Source organism: Elephas maximus, chromosome 19 (genome assembly GCF_024166365.1).
Source record: "Elephas maximus indicus isolate mEleMax1 chromosome 19, mEleMax1 primary haplotype, whole genome shotgun sequence".
In the NCBI taxonomy this organism is placed as follows: Eukaryota; Metazoa; Chordata; class Mammalia; order Proboscidea; family Elephantidae; genus Elephas; species Elephas maximus.
The window spans coordinates 18,771,616-18,783,863 of NC_064837.1; the positions used below are offsets into that span (position 1 = coordinate 18,771,616).

General features: G+C 43.1%; 1 pseudogene; it reads left to right on the plus strand.

The window, feature by feature from the left end:
* The first annotated feature begins 218 nt into the window (after positions 1–218).
* On the plus strand, positions 219–1,148 carry LOC126062993 (olfactory receptor 1A1-like; annotated as a pseudogene).
* Positions 1,149–12,248: the final 11,100 nt, after the last annotated feature.

Consider the following 12,248-nt stretch of genomic DNA (forward strand, 5'->3'; position numbering starts at 1 on the left):
TGAGGCCTAACAGAGTGTTTAGTCCAGGGGTGACTGATCATTAGTCCCACTGACCAAAAGGGATTTTTTTCCCCAAGTTATTGGATATCTTAGGACTTAGTAAACCTAGGTAGAGAGGTAGCTGAACTTTGTAGTCAAAGATGGTAAATAAGGATGATCATTACATACAGTAAATTCCTTAGTAATCTGGACTCTCTCCCTTTCATACTGAAGGAACCATGAGAGAAGAAAACCAGTCCTCTACCCTGGGTTTCATTCTCCTGGGAATTACTGGTCAGCAACAGCAGGAAGACATCTTCTTCATCCTCCTCCTGTTTATTTACCCCAGCACATTGATTGGAAACCTGCTCATCATCCTGGCAATTCTGTCCGACGTTCGCCTTCATAACTCCATGTACTTTTTCCTTGCCAATCTCTCCTTTGTTGACATCCTCTTCTCGTCTGTAACTGTCCCTAAGATGCTGGCAAACCACCTCTTGGGCAGCAAAGCCATTTCCTTTGGAGAATGCCTAACACAGATGTATTTCATGATTGCCTTGGCTAACACAGATAGCTATATCTTGGCGGTGATGGCATATGATCGTGCGATAGCCATCAGCTGCCCTCTTCATTACACAACAATTATCAGCCCAAGGTCTTGCTTTCTGCTTGTTGTTGGGTCTTGGGTGACTGCAAATGCCAATACCCTCCCCCACATCCTACTCACAGCTAGCCTGTCCTTCTGTGGGATCCAAGAAGTGGCCAATTTCTACTGTGATATATCCTCTTTGCTCAAGTTGTCCTGTTCTGATATCCGTTTCAATGTGAAAATGATGTACTGAGGGGTTGGTGTTTTCTGTGTGCCATTAATATGCATTATTAGCTCTTATATTTGGGTCTTTTCCACTGTCCTACGGGTTCCATCCACCAAGGGTGTGCTCAAAGCCTTCTCTACCTGTGGTTCCCATCTCACAGTTGTTTCTTTGTATTGTGGGACAGTGATGGGAATGTATTTCCGTCCTCTGACCAGTTACAGCTTAAAGGATTCAGTCATAACTGTGATGTACACAGCAGTGACCCCATTGTTAAATCCTTTCATCTATAGTCTGAGAAACAGGGACATAAAGGCTGCCTTGGGGAAACTCTTCAGCAAGAGAATTTCCTCATAACCAACTTGGGGTCATACACTGGGGAAGGTAGTCACCATTAAGCATGCACATAGGGTCCAGCCCCAATGTTATCTGCCTCCAAGAAACCATCTTTGATCTTTCCAGCCAGAAAATTCCTCTCCTCAAAATCTTGTAGTAGTTTGATGAGACATCTTACTAACACTTTGTACATATTGTTGCTCCTTTTGGCAGAGTGGCAGTACACAAATATTGGGTTCATGCCCCAGTTATGCTACTGACTAGCAGAATAAATTTGAGAAAGTATGAACCTAGGCTCCCACATCTACCTATTAGGACTAATATCTGTCCTGCCTCCCACACAAGGCTGAGAAGATCACATAAGCTTATGGTTTGAGGGATATAAATCGCTATTGACATGTCAATTTTTATTGCATTATTACATTTAATCACCCCTACTATGCTCATACCGGGCCCTGGTGGTGCAGTGGTTAAACAGCTGCTAACCAAAACGTTGGCAGTTCCATTCCACCAGCCACTCCTTGGCAACCGTACAGAGCAATTCTACTCTGTCCTATAGGGTCGCTAGGAGTCAGAATTGACTTGGTGGCAGTGGGTTTCATTTTTTTTTTTTTTTTCATGCTCACACGGTAGTGGAGTTCAATTCCCCTTGTCTAACTTAAAGTTAGACAGAACTATAATGTAAGGTTGTTACAGCGTTGATTGTATGAAGTTTTCCTAAGAATCTACATTTTCTCCCCTGCTCTTTTATACCATCCTCCTTAAAAAAAAAAATAGTGCTTCTTATTTCATCAATGAAATTACAATGATCTTAAGAGTCTGTACATATATTTGTGCCTTTAACTGTGAATAAGAATCACTGAACCTACACGTAAAGTGAATTATTGTTAGCCTCAGCCATCTTCATTTCATTCCACCAAACATGCTGTCCTGATGTGATTCTTTAAACTTGTACTTGGCTGCTAACAGAAAGGTTGGCAGCTGGAATCCAGTGACACCATGAAAGAAAAGCCTGGTGATCTGCTACTAAAGATTCCGTCAGGAAAACCCTATGGAGACATCCGGCCAACATGGTGCCAAAGACAGAAGCACCATGCCACCCCTCCATTGCAAAGACCTGAAAAACTAGCAAAACAGAGACAAACATCAGTCCTGGAACCCAAAATGACAAATGAAGAGATAAAGAACTCATCCAAGTATGGAATGGAGTAAGAAACTGACAGAGAACAGAGAGCAAGGAGAGATGTCTGCAAAGGTCCCCTATCACCTAAGGCAACACGGATTTGCCATCTTGGATTTCTGTCAAAGATTGGCAGACAGGGAGCACGGGAAAGCAGCTTCATGGAGCTCCCAGCAGGAGACAGAGCATCTGGTAACCAGTGATGAACACTTTCCCACCCTCCTATCCTCTCCCCGCTACTCTACCTCCATGCTTCCAGGCTGGCAGTAGTGGCTCAGCCAGCCAGGAAGTGCAGCGCCTATGCCACTTGGATTTGCCCCACTCACATTGCCAGATTGGTGGACAGGGAGTACGAGAAATCAGCTTCACAATGTTTCCAGCAGGAGACAGAGGACCCAGTAACCAGCCATATACAATTTCCTAACCCCTACTACTCTTCCCCCCGCCCCGGCCTCCTCTGCTTCCCACTGGCTCCAGACTTTTGGCCTGGAGGCAACCAATTTGGCCCTCAGCCGCTTAGACACTCCCACCCACACTGAGTGCCATTTGTCTGTTTCTGGGGTTGCTTTTTTCCGCTTCTCTTGGTTTCTTCCGTGCCTCCCACCACCTCCCCCTCCTTTCTCTCAAACACCTGGCTCCGTGTGCCTTCTTTGCTTCCTCTTGAAAGGCTGTGAAGCAATGCTCGACTGCAGAACCACTCCCCCAGACTGCAAAACCACACTGGTGGGATCCTCCAGACTTTTTTTTTGCTTTGCTTTGTTATGTTTGTTTATTTCTTTGTTTTCTTTTTCTTTTCATGCCTTGGGAGCCCCTTCTAGCTGGGCTACACTGTATGGCTTAGGAGCCACTCTCCCAATCTGCACAGCCTATAGGTGGGATCCCTGGGGGCATTTCTTTTTTCTTTCTTTCTTTTTCTTTTTTCCTTTCTGTCTTTCTTTATTTGTCAGTTCTCATCTCTCTATACGTACATTCTTTTCCTGTCTCCTGAATACCTAGTGCTGTGTGACATCTATACCCCCTCTAGCCAGGCTATATTGCGCAGCCTGGGGGCCACTTCCCTGGTTTCTGGAGCCACACCAGTAGGAGCCCTGGGGGCTTTTCTGTTCTTTCTTTTATTTCTTCCTAATTTTTATCTAGTTTTCTTTTTCCTTTTTGTTTTTCTCCATTTCTCAGTTTCTTATCTCTCCACTCCAAAAGCAAGACCCCTTAGCAGTCTTTTTTGTTTGTTTGTTTGTTTGCTTTTGGCTCCTGTTTCTCTCTCTTCTCTCCTCCCTTCCCCATACCCATATTAGCCCCACACATCACAACCTCCCCACTTCTTCCTGCCTACCTGTACCGTGCACTGAACATCACACCCCCAAGCAGCACAGGCATGGCCTACCAGGAACATGCCCAGCACTGATTCTAGCCCACTCTGTTGGCCGTAGTACTTGCCACAAACAACCCATCCCAGCCCCTCCCCTTCAGCTGGATCTGCCCTGCTTCACTATATCTGAGTGACTGGCCTTGCCCATTTGACAAGAAGGTGAAAATTATTGTGACCACAGACAAGTAAACAACAAAGAACACACAGCTCATCTGCTCAGACATAACCAAATAAAACAAAAAAGTAGGATGAAACAAGCAGCTCTACAATCAATAAATGAAGAAGATAAATACTGAATGTCCCAAATACAGCAGACAATATCAAAACAAACAAGAAATAGGACAGGATGGTTCCAATATGCATCCAAAATAAAACACCATATGACTTTTCAGTAGAAGAAAAGGCACTTGTACCTTTTCTTCTAGTGCCTTTTCTACTGGATAGGGAATTCAAATCTCTAATATTCACAGCTATCCAAGAGTTGAAGCAAAAATCAGACAAAAATGAGAAAAAATAGACAAATTCATAGAAAAGGCAGACAAAATTCATGGAAAATACAAACAAAAAAAATGGAAGAATTCAGGAATATAATACAGGAACAAAATTCCAAAATAAATTCACAACTGGAAATCATATAAAAACAACACTTAGAAATCCAAGAGATAAACAACAGGATTTCAGTAATAGACAGCATCATAGAAGGTGAGGTGCAGGTCTGATATATGATGGAAAAGACAGGATCAGTGAAATTGAAGACAAACAATTGGATACAACTCTGAGGAAAAATCAGAAAAAAAGAAGGAAGAAAAAAAAAAAAACCTGAGAATTATGTGGGATACAGTCAAAACCAAAAACTTGCAAGTGATCAGAGTTTCAGAACGGGGGAGAAAACAGAAAATGCAGAGAGAATCATTGAAGAATTACTGACAGAAAACTTCCCTAATATCATGATAAATGAAAACCTGACCATCCAAGAGGCTCAACAAACTCCATATAGGATAGACCCCAAGAGAAAATCACCAAGGCATACCATAATCACAATCACTGAAACTAAAACAAAGAAAAAATCCTGAGAGGAGCTTGAGAAAAACAAAAATTCACACACAGAGGAGAAACAATAAGACTAAGCTCTGATTATTCGGCAGAAACTGTGCAGGCGAGAGGGCAATGGGATGACATATATAAAACCGTTAAAGAAAAAAATTGCCAACCAAGAATAATTTATCCTGCAAAACTCTCATTCAAATATGACAGTGAAATCAGGACATTTCCAAATAAACAGAAATTAAGGGAATATGTAAAAGCCAAATCAAACTTACAAAAATTATTAAAGGGAGTCCTTTGGTCTGAGAACAAACAACATCAGACCACAGCCTGAATCTAGAACACGAGATTGTACTAGCCAGATACCAACCTCGGAAATGAACTCTCCAGGACTATTCAAAACCAAAAGCAATCCAACAGGTTAATCTGTAAATAACAATGTCAGAACAATAAAAGAAGGAATAAATGACGTAGGTATAGAGCTTTCTCATGGAGAGAAAAGGAAGGTGATACCAAGTAATAACAGACTGGTTCAAACCCAGAAGATAAGGGTAAAGTTCAAGGTAACCACAAAGAAAGTAAACAAGCCTATTCATCGAAATAAAGAAGAAAAACATAAACCCTCAATAAAAACAAAAGAAATCCAGAAACAAAAGGAATTCAGCACAGGCGAGGGATAGGAACAGAGGAAATGTCAGTACCACAAAAAAAAAAAAGCATTATAAAATGACAGCAATAAACTCACACCTATCAATAATCACATTAGATGTAAATGGCCTAAATGCACCCATAAAGACACAGAGAGTGACAGAATGCATTAAAAAAACAGAATCCATCAATATGCTGTCTACAAGAGACACACCTTGGAAACAAAGATGAAAATTTATTAAAAATCAAAGGATGGAAAAATATACACCAAGCAAATAAGTACCAAAAAAGAGCAGAAGTGGCTATACTAATCTCAGATAAAATAGACTTTAAAACAAAATCCACCATAAAAGACAAAGAAGGGTACTATATAATGATTAAAGGGACAATCCATCATGAAGACTTAACCATAATAAACAACTAGGCACCCAATGACAGGGCTCCAAAATACATTAAAAAAAACTCTAACAGCACTAAAAAGAGAAATTGACAGTTCCACAATAATAGCAGAAGACTTCAACACACCATTCTCGGCAAAGGACAGACATCTAGACAAAAAACTCAACAAAGACACAGAAGAGCTAAAGAGCACCATTAGCCCACTTGACCTTGTAGAAATATATAGAACATTCCACCCAACAGCTGCAAAGTACGCATGCTCTTCCAACGCACATGGAACGCTCTCCAGAAGAGACCACATCTTAGGCCACAGAGCAACCCTCAACAAAATCCAAAACATTGAGATAATGCAAAGTAACTTCTCTGACCACAATGCCATCAAAGTAGAAATAACAACAGGAAGAGCGAGGGAAAAACATCAATTACATGGAAACTGGATAACAGCCTGATTAAAAACCACTGGGCAATAGAAGAAATCAGAAATGGAATAAAAAAATTCCTACAATCAAACGAGAATAAAAATACATCATACCAAAGCCTTCAGGAGACAGCAAAGGCAGTACTTGGAGGTCAATATATAGCAATAGACGCACACATCAAAAAAGAAGAAAGGGACAAAATCAAAACATTAACTATATAAATTGAACAGCGAAAGAAGCATACAGCCAACAGAAGAAAGGAAATAATAAAGATCAGAGCAGAAATAAATGTAATAGAGAATATAAAACAATAGAAAGAATCAACAAAACCAAAAATTGGTTCTCTGAAAGGATCGACAAACCGCTGGCCAAAGTCACAAAAGAAAAACAGGGAATGAGGCAAATAACCCAAAAAAGAAATGAAATGGGGGACATTACAACAGACCCAACTGAAATAAAAAGGATCATAACAGAGTATTGTAAATAACTATACTTCAACAAATTTGAAAACCCAGAGGAAATGGACAAATTTCTAGCAATGCACTACCTGCCCTACATAGAACACTCCACCCAAGAGCTCCAAAGTACACAGTTCTTTCCAATGCACATAGAACTACAGCTATGGTTGTCAGAACAGCCTGATACTGCTACAAGGACAGATACGTCGACCAATGGAGCAGAATTGAAAACCCCAATGTAAATTCATCCACCTATGATCACCTGATCTTCAACAAGGCTCCAGATCTTGTTGGCCATGGGTCACTAGAAGAAAGAGATGTCACTGTGGTGCTACACCAACAGAACTTGCTAGAAACCCACCCTCTAGTGTGCCAGGGAAAGCTGTTCATTAGAAGGTATCTCACATGAGGCACTCTACTACAAAACCACTTGGGCTGTGTGTGGGGAGGGGTAGGGGAGGGGTTTTCTGGGAGAAGCTGTTGGCCACTGGGTGCTGCTGGCTGCCATGCACTGCAGGAGCTGGACAGAAGCTGTCAGCACTGCAGGTGTTTGATGCTAGAGGACCTCTCGTGCTACAGGAGCCAGGCCTGGAGAAGCTGCGTGCACTTCCCGAGCCCGCCAAGTGAGCTGCAAGAGCCTCCTAAGTGAGTACAAGAGAATCAGGAAACAAAACCTTTTCCTCCCGCAGTGTCTCTCCCGCACCCTCTAATGGCAAACTTGACATTGTGCTGGCTGGCAGAGGAAATATATTTAAAGGGCCCAGATTCACTCCCCAGACTAGGCAATGAAGAGTGAATTTCAAGCTGAAAGATAAATACATCAATAACCTCTCTTCAAGAAGAGAATAAAGCTAAACATGAAAGTGTCACAAAGTAGTAAGGAAAGGACCAACAACACGATAGAAAGAAAAAGAAATACAGAGAAGCCCAGAGAGAAACAAAAGCAGAGGCAAAGACAGGCGAGAGGCTCAGCCCCCCCTTCCTGCCCCTCTTGTGACCCAGCTTTATTCCTCTCCCGTGGTTACAGGACACATCTCCGTATCATTTTAATAAATGACCCCGTGATTTTTTTTTTTCTTAAACTAGTTTGAACTGGCTTCAAGCCCTGCAACAAAGTAATTCTAATCAATACAGGCTGGCAATAATAAGGCACTGACTTAAAATCTAAGATCATAATCTTATGAGAACCGAGTTCTTGTAACAGGTTAAACCAAACCGAACCTGTTGCTGTCGGGTCGGTTCTGACTCATGGTGACACCACATGTTCCAGGGCAGACCTGAGCTCCAGAGGGTTTTCTTAGCTGCAGTCTTTATGGAAACAGATCACCAGGACTTTCTTCTGCGGCACGACTGGGCGAGTTCAAATCACCTATCTTTTGGTTAGTAGATGAGCTCAGGCCCTTTGCGCCACCCAGAGGCCTCTTTCATGGGATACGGTTGTTTGTATCTGCTAGAGTTCTATCTGTTGTAGTTTTTGGAAACTCTTCTTTAGTGGAAAATTCTATAAATAAAAATGCTAAAATCTTAGATTTATTTTACTTTAAGTGACAGACCTGGATTTCCTTTGGATCTCATAGTTCATTTTCCCTGAACTTTTCCTCAGATCCCTTATTGGCAATAAGTCCCTATAAAGTCTAGCAATTTGTATTTTAGAGCAAGGCTATAAAGACTTCCTTCTTAGTTTTAGATTTAATTTTTTTTTTAATGTAATGCCTTGCAAGGGGATTAGTAAAAATCCTTAGATCCAACATCTGAGCAAGTTTTGTACCGTCTTTCTCGTAAAGCGTCTGCGCCTTTCCACATTACAGTCTTGCTTGTGTCTGTCAAATCATTCATTTCTATAATGCTTTCATGTAGAGCCGTTTATGTTGCAAATTGGTTTTATTAGTTCTTCTATATTGGCTGTTTTATGTTATTATTCCACTTGATGAAGTCAATTCCTCAGCCATATTCTTTCTTTTATCTGCTGTGGTTAACTAGATTATTTTGCCTTTAACATCATTAGCGATAGGGAACACTTCACCCACGGGTGTTAGCATCAGCTCTTTCCAGAAGCTATGGTTTGTCCCTAGATTGTCAGTAAGCGTTAGGAGTCTCACATCACACCATTCATCTCATCATTTGTTTTGGTTTGGAGCTACCAGTTCTAGCTGTATCTTTTTCTTTTAATTTAATTTTCAATTCTTTCAGCACCTGATTTTTCTTTTCACCAAATTCTGATGTTTCATGCATGGTGCTTATCTTTTCTTCAGCGTTTCTTATAACAGCATGCCCTTGTCACTCACGCAGCCATAATACCTTTTCATAGTAAACCACTCCTTAGAAACTTTTACTTTTTATGTATATTTCTGTATTTGGTTCTCTCCAGCAATTCCACTTCATTTTCCTGCAAGATCCTGGGTCTCGCTGGGACAGACACTCTCCTACATTTGTGACAAAGATGATAACACCTCCCATAGTGGAGGACTCGCATCTTTCAAGCCCCCAGCACCCTTGCTGGGTGCTGCCCCTCTCTCACCGAACCCAAGACTATGGTAATAGGTAGGAGACTCATGTAGGGACTATAGACAGGTTCAGTGGTTCCCAAAGTGAAAGACTGCATCAGAATCCCTCATGTGCATGTTAAAATGCAAATTTCTGGGGCCCACCCAGATCAATTGAATTCTAGTCCCTGGAATGGTGCCTCGGAATCTGCATTTTAACACTCTCTCCCAGGTGATTTTTATGCGCCCTACCACTAAGTGGAGTCCTTGGGTGGTGCAAATGATTGACATGCTCAGCGGCTAACTGAAAGGTTGGAGGTTTGAGTCCACCCAGAGGCACCCTGGGAAAAAAAGGCCTGGCGATCTATTTTCGAAAAATCAGCAATTGAAAACACGGTGTAGCAGTGGTTAAGAGCTCAGCTGCTAACCAAAAGGTTGGCAGTTCGAATCCACCAGCTGCTCCTTGGAAACCCTATGGGGCAATTCTACTCTGTCCCGCAAGGTCACTATGAGTTGGAATCAACTCAATGGCGCTGACAACAATGGAGCACAGCTCTACTCTGACACACAAGGAGTTGCCATGAGTTGGAGTTGCCTCGAGGGTAACTAGTTTCTGTTTGTTTGAAGCTGAACTCCTGGAGAAGACCTCCCCAGATGGAAGCAGTATCATGTTCAGAGAGTGGAGGGGGCTGGCCTGAAGTTGGGAACATCCTTCTACAAGGTCACTCCAGGCTCTGATGCGTCCAACAGGTATCATCCTTGCCTGAAAAAACAGAGACCAGAAGTCCTCTCCCCAGAGTCACTGACCCCTACTCCCACCTCTCCCCAGCTTGATGTTCATCAACTATCTTCCCCACCCTCCCCCATGACACACAGGTACACATACCCTCCCCCCCGACCACCGCCTTTAATTCTTGGACACAGACCACTCTAGGGGCCTGGATCGGGTGCACCTTACTCCTTAAAATGACATCTTCGCTTTTTAACACTTTAAAGAGGTCTTTTGCAGCAGATTTGCCCAATGTAATACGTCATTTGATTTCTTGACTGCTGCATCCATGGGCATTGGTTGTGGATCCAAGTAAAATGAAATCCTTGACAACTGTTTTCTCTATTTCTCATGATGTTGCTTATTGATCCAGTTGTGAGGATTTTTGTTTCTTTATGTTGAGGTGTAGTCCACACTGAAGGCTGTGGTCTTTGATCTTCAGCAGTAAGTGCTTCAAGTCTCCTTATGAATAAAGTTCTGCTAGGGCCAACGTAATGAAGCTTCACTAAGCTGTAATGATGGAGACATTGATAGTTCAATAATAGAATTCTTGCCTTCCATACAGGAGACCCAGGTTCAATTCCCAGCAAATACACCTCACACAGAGCCAGCAACCATGTGTCAGTGGAGGTTCCATATTGCTATGACGGTCATCAGGTTTCAGCAGAGCTTCCAGACTAAGATGAACTAGGAAGAAAGGCCTGGCAATCTACTTCTCAAAATCAACCAGTGAAAGCCCCATGGATCACAATAGTCCAGTCTGCAACCTATCGTGTGGATGGGGCAGGACTGGGCAGCATTTTGTTCTATTGTGCACGTGGTCACCATGAGTTGAGGGCCAACTTCATGGCAGCTAACGACAACAACAAACTGTAGAGTCACCAGGGTGTGCGCAGGTAGGCTCAAATCCTACAGCCTTCATTTACTAGGAATCACCTTATGGAGAGTGGCCCTGATGGCCAATTACAAGTGAAGTAGAGTGACTTATTGTGGACACATGCTGAACCAGTAGGTATATTTCTACATGTTCCCAGACTTCTAAAGGCATTAAAGACCTGTCCTTCCCAAACTTGGGTGGCTGAAAGCCATTAGTTTTCCCTATAAGAAGATGGGACAGGAACCTCAACCTCAGCCAGGTAGACACAGTCCTTAGACTCAAAGAAACAGATCCCAGTGCAACCCGGGAGATGGAGCCATCTCAGACCCAGACTGGGACCCAACTCGCCTTCCTATGCACCCACTTCTGAGGACTGGAAGTACGACCACTCCAATTACAGACTTGGAAAGAGTCCTGATAAATATTTTCCCTTGGCAGAGAGTGGTTTTAGCCCTGGTTCCCTAAAGAAAAAAACCTGAGGCAAAGTTTACCTGCTCAAACTTTTGAGAACTGGTTCCTTAGCCACAGAGACATCTCCAGACAGATTGTAAGGAACCGCATCTCAGAATGATGGGGACTGGGAAGAGGGGAAAGGGCCCCTTCTCCTTGGTCACGTTTCACCCCACAGGACTTTAACACCTGGGACTTCCAAATTATGAAACCCAGCCTCAAGGGATGCCTATTCCACACCCCAGGGCTCAGTGAGTGCAGAGATGGTGGAAGCAGCCTCTGGGGGGTGGCGCTGCTGTGGCTCTTTTCTCGGTGGGAGCAGTAGAGGCAATGCCTGAGCTCAGCCCTCACTTCAGGGGAGCCAAGCTGGTCCAAGTTGTTAAGAGATGTGGGAAGGCAGCCGCTCCCAGGGCAATCTGCCCACTGAGCAAGCAGCTGAAGACCCAGGAGGCATGTGGGGCTCAGGGATCTGGAGAGATTCATAAATTGGCTCAATACAGACACCTTCCCTAGGGGTCGTAACTATTTCTCAGACTTTCGCTCTGGAACTTAATCCTGGTTCCCATAACTAGTGCCCATAACCAGTGCACAACAAATGTTGAGAGGGCAGACATTTGAACAGGCCATAGGAGCTGAGTTCCTGTAACTGAACCAATTGCCTTTAAGTCGATTCCAACTCATGGCAACCTCATGTGTGTTAGAGTAGAACTGTGCTCCATACAGTTTTCAAAGGGTGATTTTTGGGGAGTAGATTGCCAGGCCTTTCTTCCAAGGTGCCTCTGGATGCACTCAATCCTCCAGCCTTTGAGTTAGTAGACAAACCCATTAACCATTTGCACCACCCGGAGACTCTTTCCGGAGCTAGCCTGAGATTGTCAGGACTTTCCAAGAAGGGTGAAGGGCCAGGGAGAATTGCACGTGGTAAACCCAGCCTCACTGTGAGCTCAGAACCATATGCACAATTAGCTCTAGTTAACCCAGTGATCCAAGGAAGAGAGAGGAGAGAAAACAAAGGAAACAGAACCATT